This window comes from Lolium perenne, chromosome 2, assembly GCF_019359855.2.
Source record: "Lolium perenne isolate Kyuss_39 chromosome 2, Kyuss_2.0, whole genome shotgun sequence".
Lineage (NCBI taxonomy): Eukaryota > Viridiplantae > Streptophyta > Magnoliopsida > Poales > Poaceae > Lolium > Lolium perenne.
Genome location: NC_067245.2, coordinates 4,883,874 through 4,897,559, shown reverse-complemented (window position 1 = coordinate 4,897,559; position 13,686 = coordinate 4,883,874).

The following is a 13,686-nucleotide window of genomic DNA, read 5'->3' as shown; positions in this document are numbered from 1 at the left end:
GAAGCACACCACACAGCTTCGACCAATTCCAGCTTGGTGGCTCCGTACTTTGAGAAACACAAGAATATTTTACGCTCGGACAACCCCTGGGAAGCCCGAATCCTGGATTAGGAAGGCCCACATGGAGACTTTCGGCTTGGTTGAGAAAACATTTAATGAGTGACAATAAGGTTGTAGATCAGCTGTACATGTTGGCCAAGACACCATCTTCGACTATAACGACTTTCCAAGGGTACGAGATAAATGGGAATACATTTTACACGATCGCCCAAGATAAAAAGAGCACCAACCAAAACAGTGGTGTCCGCTTTGATGCAGCAACCGAGAATGGGCAAAAGGTCACATATTATGGTTACATAGAGGAGATATGGGAACTTCACTATGGACCCTCCTTTAGGGTCCCTTTGTTCCGGTGCAAATGGTTCAAGCTAACAGGAGGTGGGGTAAAGGTGGACCAGCAATACGGAATGACAATGGTGGATTTCAACAATCTTGGTTATCTTGACGAACCATTCGTCCTAGCGAAAGATGTCGCTCAGGTTTTCTATGTGAAGGACATGAGTAGCAAACCGAGGAAACGGAAAGATAAGAAAACGATCAAGACATCATGCGATGATTCAAAGCGCCACATTGTTCTTTCAGTGGAAAAGAAACATCGTGGGAGTGGAGGACAAGACAGACATGTCGAAGATTATAATATGTTTGCTGAAATTCCGCCCTTCAAAGTGAACACCGACCCAAGCATTAAGTTAAATGATGAGGATGCTCCATGGATACGGCACAATCGTAAGCAAGCAGGGACACAAGGGAAGAAATGATGTGTAATAATTTATTGTACCAAACTTTGTTGAATGAATCATGTGAATTATATTACCCGTGATGTGTTTGGTGTCCATTTTCGAATGATTCAATTGACTCGAGATAGCACTGATGATACATGAAATTTGGAGTGACTAAGTCATACTCCTGCATGCATACATGAAATTTGGAGTGACTAAGTCATACTCCTTCATACAGAAATTTGGAGTGACTAAGTCATACTCCCGCATACATGAAATTTGGAGTGATTTAGTCATACTCCTGCCTAGGCGTATAATATGCATACTCGTAGTCTTCATAGCCGCCGCCGTTGTACCGGTAGTCGTCGCCTTCTAAGTTGCCGGCGTCGTCGCCGCTGTCGTCGCTGTCGTCGGGCGGCGCTCGTGGCTCGAATCGAGGGTAGCGCAGCGGGGATATCGCCGGCCGTGATGTAGTCCATGACGCTCGCAGAGTCCGGCCGTACCACCATAGCCGACGGCCGGCCTCGTGGAAGTTTCCGTGAGGCAGACCGTCCTCCTCATACTCGGCGAGGGCCCACTCCCGCCGATTGCCGAAGACGGCGTCCCAACAAAGCTGCTTATCGGGATGCCAACGGGGATTCACCCGCAGCTCCGGCGAGAGGACGAGGAAGTAGTGGTTCGTGATGGCCGCCCGGCGCGCAGCACTCGAGGGACGGGAGGGACCGGCACGCCGCCGGCGCTTAGGCTCCAGCCGGCAGGGACGCGGTAGCCCGGAGGGCAAGGGTAGTTCGAGGCGCAAAGCTCCTCCACCTGCTGGTAGGTTAGAGTGGGTGCGGTGGAAGCCATGAGAGAGTGATGAGAGATTGTAGAGATGTGATGCTGGTCAAGGCGGGCTACCTATATGTAGTGACAAATGGCGGGAAAAATGGGAGCGGGAAGACAGAGGTCGGGAAGAAAGAGGCGGGGAGAAAGTGGCGGGAAGAAATTGGCGGGAAAAAATTGGCGGGAAGAAAGAGGCCGGAAGAAATTGGCGGGAAACAATTGGCGGGAAGAAAGAGGCGGGAAGACAGGGAAGAAATGGCGGGAAGACGAGGAGGGACGAGGGTCGGCGGAAAGAGGCGGAAGAGGGGGCCAACGAACTTTTGAATTGAATTAGTTTTATTTTTATGAATTTTTGATAATTTGTATTTTTAAAATTTTGAATTGAATTAGTTTTATTTTTCTGAATTTTTTGATATATTATTTGTATTTTTAAGATTTTGAATTGAATTAGTTTTATTTTTATGAATTTTTTGATATATTATTTGTAATTTTAAGATTTTGAATTGAATTAGTTTTATTTTTATGAATTTTTTGATATATTATATGTATTTTAAACATTTTGAATTGAATTAGTTTTATTTTTCTTAGTTTTTTGATATATTATTTGTATTTTTAACATATTGAAATGAATTAGTTTTATTTGAATTAGTTTTATTTTTCTGAAATTTTTTGATATATTATTTGTATTTTTAAGATTTTGAATTGCATTAGTTTTTTTTTCTGATTTTTTTGATATATTATTTGTATTTTTAAAATTTTGAATTGAATTAGTTTTATTTTTCTGATTTTTTTGATATATTATATGTATTATATTATTTTCAAAAAATAAAATTATTTTAAAAAAAGAGCTTTCGTCGCGGTTGGCCTGCCCAACCGCGACTAAAGGTCCTTGCGCGCGGGAAAATAAAAACCGGGCGAAAATACCTTTAGTCGCGGTTGGGGTCCCCAACCGCGACTAAAGGTACCCCTTAGTCGCGGTTGGCGACCCCAACCGCGACTAAAGGGGGTCCCTATATATTCCCGCAGCCGCGAACCGCCGCGCCACACGCTTTCTTCTTCCTCCGCCCGAATCGCTGATCTGAGACGCTGTCGCCGTCGTCATCGTCTCCGCGCCGCCCTCGTCGTCTCCACGCCGTCGCCGGCGTCATCGTCTCCGCGCCGTCGCCGCCATCGCCGGCTCCGCCATCCTCTCTACTCGCCACGCCCGTAAGGATCTAATCCAAAACGTACCGCCGCCGCCCGTGCCGCGCCGTGTCGCCGCAGCCGCCGCGCCACCGAGAGGAAGGCGGTGCCGCACGAGAGGAAGGGCGGCGCCGCACGAGAGGAAGGGGGCGGCGCCGCGAGAAATGGTCCGGCGCGCCGCCGCCGTAGAGAGGCGCGCGCCGGCCAAGACAGTGCGCCGCGCGCGCGCGCACCCCCTCGCCAATTTTTTTTTTTTCTTTTTTTTTAGTTTTAGTTCTTGTTAATTTCGAAATTAAAATTAACTAAAATTTGACTTAAAAAAACTAAAAATTGAGACTTAAAAAACTAAAAGAAGACTTAAAATTTGAGACTTAAAATTTGAGACTTAAAAATTTGAGACTTAAAATTTGAGACTTAAAATTTGAGACTTAAAATTAACTAAATTGAGACTTAAAAAAACTAAAAATTCAGACTTAAAATTTGAGACTTAAAATTTGAGACTTAAAAATTTGAGACTTAAAATTTGAGACTTAAAATTTGAGATTTAAAATTAACTAAATTGAGACTTAAAAAAACTAAAAGAATAACTACAATTTGACTTAAAAAACAAATAATTGAGACTTAAAATTTTGTGTCAAAAAGAACTACAATTTACTTAAAAAAATTGTGTAAAAAAAGAACTAAAATTTGACTTAAAAAAACTAACGCGCGCGCCGTCGTCCTTCCCCACCGGCGCCGGCGCCGCCTCGCGCACGCCACACGCATGTGGGGAGAGGGAGGCCGGCGGCCGGCCGGGGCGCGCGCCACACACGCACACATGCAATAGCTAGGCGGCGCCCGCCGGCGCACCCCCGGCCCCTCCAATCTCTCCCGGCGCACACACGCGCTCTTCTGCGACACCCTCTCCCACCCCTTCTAGCTCGCCGGCCCCCTCCTTTTGGCACCGCCCTTTCGCCACCGCCACCGCCCCCCTTCTTCACTTAATTAATTTGTTTTTACTACATGTTTTCAGGACTGACATATGGCGGACGATAGAGCTGACCCGATTCTGGACAACTATGATCCGGACGCTGAAGACCATATGTTCGGCATCATAAAAGGCGATATTCCATATGTGCGACCGGAGAAGAAGAAGATGATATCTCTTCTTATCTCGAACCTTGAGTGTGAAGATGAAGGGCGCCGTCAGCCAGCGTATGATGCCGAAGAAACGTCGATAAACGACGATCTTCAATTGGAAGTAGCAACCACCTCCGGCGTCGAGGTATATATATATACATATTGAGCGTCTGGTGATACAACTAACTGATTTGAATAAATGTGTGTGTACTAACGCGCGCGACTCTCTTTCTTATTTTAGCCCTCGGCCGGATCGTCGAAAAAATCGAGTACGTCGTCAAAGCGTGGCGCAACCAAGATGATGAAAGCAGGAGAAACATGCACCATCGATGTTGTCGACGAAGAAACCGGCAGGCCGGAGCCCAAGCAAGAACGCCACCAAGTTTGTCACCAATGCGGAGCCGTTGTTAGAGACAACATCTCGATCACCCGCCAGAGTGGAATGAGCCAAAGAAGGCACGTGTTGGTTTCACTTTTGTCGATAAGAGAAAAAAAAGATTGCTTCAACAAGCTTATGGAACATTTCGTTCTACCTCCGGAATACCGCAAATACGATGAGGAGGGTAACAAGATTGCGGAAAACAAGAAGAGGCGCAAGCTAGTCAAACAGTTCGCTCTTTCTAGGATGGCCAACGCATTCCGGAAATACAAGCAAAATCTAGCCCATGACTTTGTCAACCAGGGCAAGACTCCGGATTTCAAAGGACAATATGAGAAACTGCAACATGATTGGCCAGAATTTGTGAAGCAAAAGAAATCGGAGCAGTTCCTTGAACTATCGAAAAAAATAAGGAAAATGCGGCCAAGAAGGAGTACAATCATAAAATGGGGCCAGGAGGGTATCGCTTTTGGCAGCCTAAGTGGGAGAAGATGGAGAACGAGCTGAGGGCGCGAGGAATCCGTCCAGGTACGGAGGGATGGGACCCAAGGGCCAAAAGCTGGTGGTACGGGCATGGGGGATCGCTGAACCCGGAGACAGGGGAGTGTGTTTATCAGGGCAAAATAATTACACCCACCCAAAAGCTTATTGAGGCAATGAGGGAGGCTCAAGAGGGTAGGATCAGGTTAAACAGAGAGAACGACGCCCGACAAAAGCCCTCGGGAATCCCGAACACGGAGGACGTATACGAGGCATGGGGCCCATTCCGTGGAAAATAGGGTTCCCCTGAACGATGACCCGTACGGTTACAGAAGCCGTAAGAGAAAGATGGATCGGGATGCAGATGTTGTGGCGAAGTTGGTAACGGAAATGGATGTGATGAAGAAAACCGTGAGTGTACTAGTCGCCGAAAGAGATGCAGCTCGGGCGCAGCATGCTGAAGATCATCCAATGGATCTCGAAGCCAGCAGCGGAGAAGAAGCAGCGTGGCTTCCACGGAGGCCTCACCGGCTGGTGCACCGACGATCGAAATTACTGCACCGGAGCCTCTGGTGGTCGAAATTACTGCACCGGAGCCTCCTCGCTACCCGTGGACGATATAAAGGAGATGAAAGCATGTCATCTATATTATCCTATCGGGAACATGTCCATGAAGGTAGCCATCGGCAGTGCTTTGCCACCTGGAGCACTCCACCACAACAACCCCATTCAAGATGGCTATGCTCGTGTGACGGTGGAGGAGATAGTCCAAGGGTTTGAGGACCTGGACATTGACATTGCTACACCTGAAGGGGTGAAAAGACTTGGAGATGTCAAGCGCCGCTCATTCTATGGCAGAAGAAGTTTATCAAGTTTCCAGGCGAGGCGCCAACAAGTCCACCCCCCTACGGTGGTGGTGGTGGCGGTGGCGGTGGCGGTGGCGGTGGCGGTGACGGTGGCGGTGGCGGCGGTGGTGGTGGTGCTTCACCTAATACACCTCCTTCACGTCAGCCGACGCCGCCCCCTGCCTCGTCCGGCGGGTGCGCACGCCGCCCCCTAGTCCTCGTCCGGCGGGTGATCAGCAGACACCGCCCCGCAATCCACCTCCGGCGAAGAAGCAGAAGCAGTCCTGGGTTATTAACCCGGACCCTTATGTACCTAAGAAAACAAAGATACCTGAGCCATCACTGAAGCCTCTCATCCCGAGGCCTTGGGAACTTAGTGTCGAGGAAAATGCAGCGGCCGTGGCTGCTCAGCATGAGAAATGGAAGGAGGAGTGCAAGAAGAAAAGAGAGGGCGAGCCCAAGCCGCATATTCTCCGACAAGCAAAAGCAAGCTAAGTCATTTTTGAACACACCGTCCCAAGCCGCGAAGAATCTGCCGACGACTATTTACGTGAACTTCGTGAGGCAAGCACTCGCGTTCAAGAGGAACCAAGAGTTGGCGGAGAAGAAAGCCTTGGAGGACGAGGCCGAGTCAAAATTAGAAAAGGGGAAAGAAGTTGCCCAGCTCGGGGAACAAAGTAAACAATCGATCGCCCCGCTCATAGTGCAAGCCGCCGATCCGGATGCCCCCGATATCATAGCAGCTGCGGCAAAGACACGGATTGACCGTAACGAGTGCCGTAGAACAAGCGGCCGAGTTAGGTATCACTCTTCGTGCAATCGCTAGGCCTTGATGAGGCGCCAATGAAGGACGTAGTATTTACATATGTGAAGAATGGCCCTCTCGTCGAGCCTGCGCAGAAGAGGATCTACCTCGACAAATGAAAGGTCTCGCTAAATTGGTACAAGGGTTACATAAAACATAAAAACGCCATTGAGTATCTCTGTGCGGACGTTGGAGATGAGCATCACTTCAATCTTTACTGGGTACAAATTCATCTGAGTGAATTGTTCCAATTGTTCAATCTGCGCGACCTCGACAAATCTATCATCAGTTGCTACGTTCGTAAGTGATTTATTAATTTCTACCCCATCTCGCTCATTGCCTCGCACCGTCCTAACTATCTTGTTGTGTACGCTATTATGCATAATGAAGAAGCGGGAAATGCGAATAAGGAACATCCATGATGTTGGGTTCATTGACCCACACATCGTTAATTCACATGTGTTAGAACACCACCCCGCCGACGTGGAGGATGACCTGTGGCGGTTTATTAGAAAACAGCAACAGAAAAGTGATATTCTATTTCCTTACCATTTTGGGTGAGTGTTTCTGTCTCGAGCACATTCTCTTTTGTTTACTCCATGCATGGTATGTGGCTAATCGATGAGTTATGCATGACTGTGCATGTATCGTGTCCGCAGGTTCCACCGGATTCTTATGGTAATTAAAGTTCAGACCTCCTCGCTCGTCCACGACTCTCTGAATATGGATCCGGCGCTTTGGGGCGACATGAGAAAAATGATGCAAAAGTAATTATTTTCATTCATTTGCGCTCTATATCGATCGGCCTATTTCGTTCATCATTTCCTAATATCAAGTAACTAATTAATAACTCTCTTGTTTATTTAATTTTCTTTGCCTCGTAGGGTTTGGAGACGGTTCGTAGATACCAAGGTCGGTGAATTCAAAAAAGAGCTACATTTTAAAATGGCAGTGCGGACGACTGGGGATATTCAGCCACCGGGGACCAATCTATGTGGATACTATGTTTGTGAGAGGATCCGGAGATACTGCAATGAGCGGGACCAGACGTGTGAGAACAACATCCTGAGGAATAACCTCCGGAAGACGCTTAGTCCAGAAGCTCGCTTCCGACCACTTCAAGAGGAACTAGCTGGATGGTTGGCGAGGGAAGTCATCGATCCTAGAGGAGAACACTATTACGATGACGTAGAACTTTATATGCACCAGAATTTGTAACTAACTTGTTCAAAATTGTATATGGTCATCCGATATTGAATATATATTGTATATGGTCATCCGATATTGAATATATATTATATATTCCTCTTGAATTCTTTTTGGTTCTAATTTCAAATTTGTTTGAAATTGTACATTCATATGCATGTATGTATACAGTACCGTAGAATATGTGAAACTCCTTCAAAATTAAAACCCAAAAGAAATAAAACAATACAAATTAAAAAGAAACCAGATTTAGGGGGAGGGGGGCTAAAACCCTAAACCCTGCGGAGGCCTTTAGTCGCGGTTGGCCAGAAGAACCGCGACTAAAGGTCCTCCGCCCTGGCGCTCGCCTGCGGCCCACGTGGACGGGCCTTTAGTCGCGGTTCGTAAGGAACCGCGACTAAAGGGGGGGGGGCCTTTAGTCGCGCTGCTTTGGTCGCGGTTGCGCCACCGCGACTAATGGCAGTTGCCAACCGCGACCAAAGCCCTTTTTTCCACCAGTGTTCAATGCTTCTGTTCATACCACTAAATGGATTTTAGATTATGCGCATGCTGATGTGTGTGTACCTTTCCGCAAGACATTTATTGGTGTTGCAAATTACATGCTTACTATCATTGATGATTACTCCAAAAAAGTGTAGCCTTTGTTTCTGAAACATAAATCTGATATGTTCGATGTTTTTAGAAAGTGGAAAGTTATGGTAGATAAGCAAACAGAAAATAAAGTAAAATTGCTTCATACCGACAATAGCATGAAATTTTGTTATACTATCTTTAATAATTATTGCAGCGATGAAGGCATTTTCAGGCACCACATTATCCCGTACACTCCTCAACAGAATGGTGTGGTGGAGAGGATGAACAGAACCATCATCTCCAAAGCTCGATGCATTTTGTCTAATGCCGGTATGCGTAGACGTTTTTGGGCTGAAGCAGCCTCCATTGCATGTTACTTGATAAACATGTCACCTTGCATTCCGCTTTATAAGAAAAATCTCATTGAGGTATGGTCTGGTTCAACTGCTGATTATTCACAGGTGAGAGTTTTTGGTTGCACTGCTTATGCTCGTGTTAATAATGAAAATTTAGAGCCTAGAGCTGTTAAGTGTGTGTTCCTTGGTTATAGTTCAGGAGTTAAGTCATATAGGTTATGGAATCCTGAAACTAAGAAAGTTTTGTATAACAAGAATGTTGTCTTTCATGAGGTGGTCATGTTTCATAAGATTTCAACTATAGGTGTTTATGATGCTATAAATTTTTCTGATGTTTCTGATGATGAGAAACAGATGATTAGCGTGCATGTGGAGCACGTGGAGAAAAAATAAAATGATGTTGCTGAGAATGAGAACACTTTTGTTCAGCACTCACCACATGTTTTGCAGCACACAAATAGTTCCATTCCTACTGATAGGCCGAGCGTAACAAAGGTCCACGTCCTCATTTAATTGAAGAGTGTAATCGTGTTCATTATGCTTTGAGTTGTGCTAAACAACTCGAGCATGATACTAAACCTGCTACATACACTGAACCTGTTGCATCCGTTGACCACGAAAAGCGGATTTCTGCTATGCAAGAAGAGATGCAATCGCTTGAGAAGAATGGCACGTGGGATGTTGTGCGCTTGCCTAAGCAGAAGAAGGTTGTTCGTTGTAAGTGGATTTTCAAGAGAAAAGAATGTGTGAATTCAAATGAGCCTTCGAGGTATAAGGAAAAAGGTTAGGTGCAAAATGTTCAACCAGATTCCAGGTATTGATTACAATGATTTTTTTCTCTTCGGTCATGAAGTGTAGTTTCATTCGTGCATTCTTTGGTATTCTGGCTATGCATGATCTTGATCTTGAGTAGCTAGATGTAAAGACTGCTTTTCTGTTTGGTGATCTTGAGGAGGAGATATACATGGACCAACCTAAAGGTTTTATTGTGTCTAGCAAGGAGAGTCTTGTTTACAAGTTGAAGAGGTCCCTTTATGATCTGGAACAGTCTCCAAGACAGTGGTATAAAAAGTTTGATTCATTTATACTTGCACATGAATTAAAGAGATCTCACTATATATGATAGTTGTATTTATATTTAGTTTATTAATGGATCACCAATATACTTGCTGTTATATGTTGATGATATGTTGATTGCTGCCAAGAGCAAGAAAGAGAATACTACTTTAAAGTCACAATTAAGTAGTGAGTTTGAGATGAAAAATCTTGGTGCTGCTAAGAAAATACTACGTATGTAAATTATAACAAACATAAAATCTAGTGTGTTATTTCTTAGCCAACAAAATTATATTTAGAAAGTTCTTCATCGTTTTAATATGCATGTGGAAAGGTATGTTAGTACTCCTATTGCTCCACACTTCAAATTTTCAGCTTTGCAATGTCCTAGTACTGATGAAGATATTGAGTACATGTCACGAGTTCCATATTGTAATGATATTGGTTCCTTGATGTATGCCATGGTTTGTTCTCGCCTGATTTATCATATGATATGCGTTTGGTTAGTCGATACATGGCTAATCCTGGTAAAGAACATTGAAAAGCCGATCAGTGGATTTTCAGGTACCTTCGTGGCACATCGAAAGCTTGCTTGAAGTTTGGCAAGACCGGTGAGGAACTCGCTGACTATATGGATTCAGATTTTGCTGCCGACTTGGATAAGAGGAGGTCCCTCATAGGTTATGTGTTTACTGTTGGTGGATATATTGTGAGTTGGAAGGCAACGGTACAAGCTATTGCTGCCGAATCTACAACCGAAGCAAAATATACGGATATTGCTAAAGCTTGCAAAGAATATTTTTGGTTGAAAGGTTTATTTGCTGAGCTTTGTGGAGATGATTCTTGCATTAACTTATTCTGTGACAATCAAAGTGACATATATCTTACTAAGGATCAAATGTTACATTAGAGGACAAAGCACATTGATATCAAGTACCATTATGTTCGTGACATTGTTGTACAAGGTAAACTGAAGGTATGGAAGGTTAGTACTCATGATAATCCTACTGATATGATGACAAAGCCAGTTCATGTTTCCAAGTTTGAGCTTTGCTCAAGCTTGGTTAGTACAACTGTTTATCCGAAGTGGTTCTTGACGCCAACAATTGTTTTCTTTGTTGTTCAGGATCGAGATTGTTGAAGTTCATGCTACAAGATGGAATTTGTCTCAAGGTGGAGTTTGTTTTATTGTGATCCAAACTCATTCTAAAGGGGATGATAACTTCTGACGAGCGGAGCGAGACCTGTCACCGGTAGGCTTGGGCCGATATATATCTCCTATAAGCCGCTGACTAGGGTTGATCAGATTATAAGATAACCCACGGCATTTGTAAACACTTCTCCGATATAGTGAAGTTTTGCTAGCTGTGGCCCGTGATTTTTACATTTTTTTTGTTGGAGAGGGTTTTCCACATTAATTAAAATATTGTGCTCCTTACACGTGTTCTTGTTTCGTTCTTCGTTATTTGCTTATCACTTTTATAACACATATTTAATTGTCACTTGTCACCCCTGGTAACTCGGACAAGGAGTAGCATATATTTCCTTGTCACCCTTGTAACTCGGACAAGGAGCAGCATATATCTGCTTGTTGCAAATAACTCGAACAAGGAGCAGCATATATATACCAGTGCTTCATCCTTTGTGGCGAGAAGGGCTACCTGTTAGAGCTATATTTGTATATTGTATTTCCCCACTTGTTAGGGGGTTTTCCTGCATATTTCCACCTGTACATGTACTACATATTGTGGCCTTTGGCCCCTGAGGAATACAAGCTGTCTATTCCTATCATGGTATCAGAGCCCACGTTAGGGTTCCTGTGACCGCCGTCAGCTCGCCCCGGTCTTCTTCGCCGGTTCCCGATCTGGCCGCGGTCGTCGTCTCTTTTTTCTGATCGATTCAACTCAATCTCTTCTATCCCCAAAATCACCACCCACCCAGCCCCGAATCCCCACACCCGACCGATTCCGCCCCGTCCAGCCGCCGGACCCGCCCCGCCGCTGCCGGCCTTGCCCCGCCGCCGGACCGATTCCGCCCCGCCCCGTCGCCGGACCCGCCCCGCCCGCCGCCGCCGGCTTCGCCCCGCCGCCGCCGGACCAATTCCCGCTGCCGATCACGCCGGCCTCCTGCTGCTCCGCTGGTCTCGCCGCCGGCCACCCCGCCGACCTCTGCCGTCCCGCCGGCCTCGCCTCCCCGTCGGCCCCGTAGTGCCGATCGAGATCGATCTCTCCTCAGCGGTGGTTCAGTCCACGCTGCCTCCGGCCTCAGCTCTATTTTCGGCCCAGGTCGGCCCGTTCTGGCTTAGCTCTGCCGGTTGTCTGTAAAAAAAAAAAATTGAAAGAGATGTCTTCTGCATCGGGCTACGTCGCGATTCCTCGCTGTCCGGTGATTTTTGATGGCGCGAATTATCCTGATTTCGCTGCCTTCATGCGCGTCCACATGCGCGGTCTTCGCCTTTGGGGTGTGCTTTCCGGTGAGGTCTCCTGTCCACCGCGCCCCGTTGCGCCTACGGCGCCTACTGCTCCGACGCCTGTTGTCCTTGCTCCTGATGCCACTCAGGCGGTCAAGGATGCTGCTCAGAGTGCTGATGCTACTGCTCAGGAGGAGTATGTCCGGAAGGTCCAGGAGCATTCTACTGCTGTTGCGACCTACCGGCTGGATCTGACTGACTACACTCAGTGGATAGATGAGGATGCTCGTGGTGCTGCTGTTCTCACTTCTAGTGTTCTGCCCCAGTATGCTGCTGAGTTCATGGCTCTTCCCACTGCTGCTGCTCAGTGGGCTTATCTTCGCCAGCGCTATCAGCCGTCTGGAGATGCACTTTATCTGTCTGTGGTTCGTCAGGAGCATGCTCTTCAGCAGGGTGATTCCACTATTGATGCTTTCTACACTCAGAGTGCTGCTATCTGGCGTCAGCTTGACTCTCTTCGTACACCTGTGTGTGCCACCTGTCCCTGCTGCCTGGCTGTGCGCGCTGATCTGGAGTTTCAGCGCGTCTTTGAGTTTTTATCGCGGCTCCGCCCGGAGTTTGAGCCGCGTCGTGCCCAGCTGGTGGCACGTGGTCGTGTTCCGCTCTCTGAGGTACTGGCTGAGCTTCGTGCTGAGGAGACTCGTCTTCGTGGTGCTGGTCTGCTTGAGGTTCCCTCTGTTCTTGCTGCTCGTGGTCCTCCTGTTTCGTCGCGCTCTCTAGCACCGCCACTGCTCTCTGCCCCGCCGACCCAGGGTCACAGCCAGCCTCAGCAGCCTCGTGGTCCTCGTCCTCCTTGTGCTCACTGTGGCAAGCCTGGACATGATGTTTCTGGCTGCTGGACGAGGCATCCTCACCTCCGTCAGCAGTATCTTGCTCGTCGACAGGGTGGTTCATCTGGCTCTTCTGCTGTTGCTTCAGGCTCTTCTGCTGCTGCGCTGTCTGATCAGGATATTCTCCGTGGTCTTCGTGGTCTGCTTGCTGCTACAGGCTCTTCCTCGTCGGGTACTGCTGGTTCTGTGTCTAGCTCTTCGGCACGCCGCGACCACCACCTTCTACACAACAGTACGTCATCCCCGTGGTATCTGGATTCTGGAGCTTCTTTTCATATGACTTCTGAGTCTTCTATCCTTTCTGCTCTTCGCTCTTTTTTTTCTCCTGTCCGTGTTATCACGGCTGATGGTACCTCTCTTCCTGTTTCTAGTCGAGGCACTCTTTCTACTTCCTCCTTTACTGTTCCTGATGTTTCTCATGTTCCCAGTCTTAAGATGAATCTTTTCTCTGCTAGTCGCCATCGATTCTGGTTGTCGTGTCATCCTTGATGCTGATTCTTGTGCTGTTCAGACCGTCGTACCTAGGCTTTGGTTGGAGCTGGCCCTCACAAAGATTGAGTCTCCGGACTATGGGAGTTAGACTGGCTTCGCGTTCCCTCCACCGCCACTTCCTCTCGCTGTGTCTCCTGCGGTTGCCGCTTCACATCCGGCTCTTTTCAGCAGTGGCATCATCGGCTGGGTCATCTTTGTGGCTCCCGTTTATCGTCATTAGTTCGTCGTGGCCTTCTGGGGTCTGTCTCAGGAGATGTGTCTTTACATTCGTGTCAGGGTTGTAGGTTAGGTA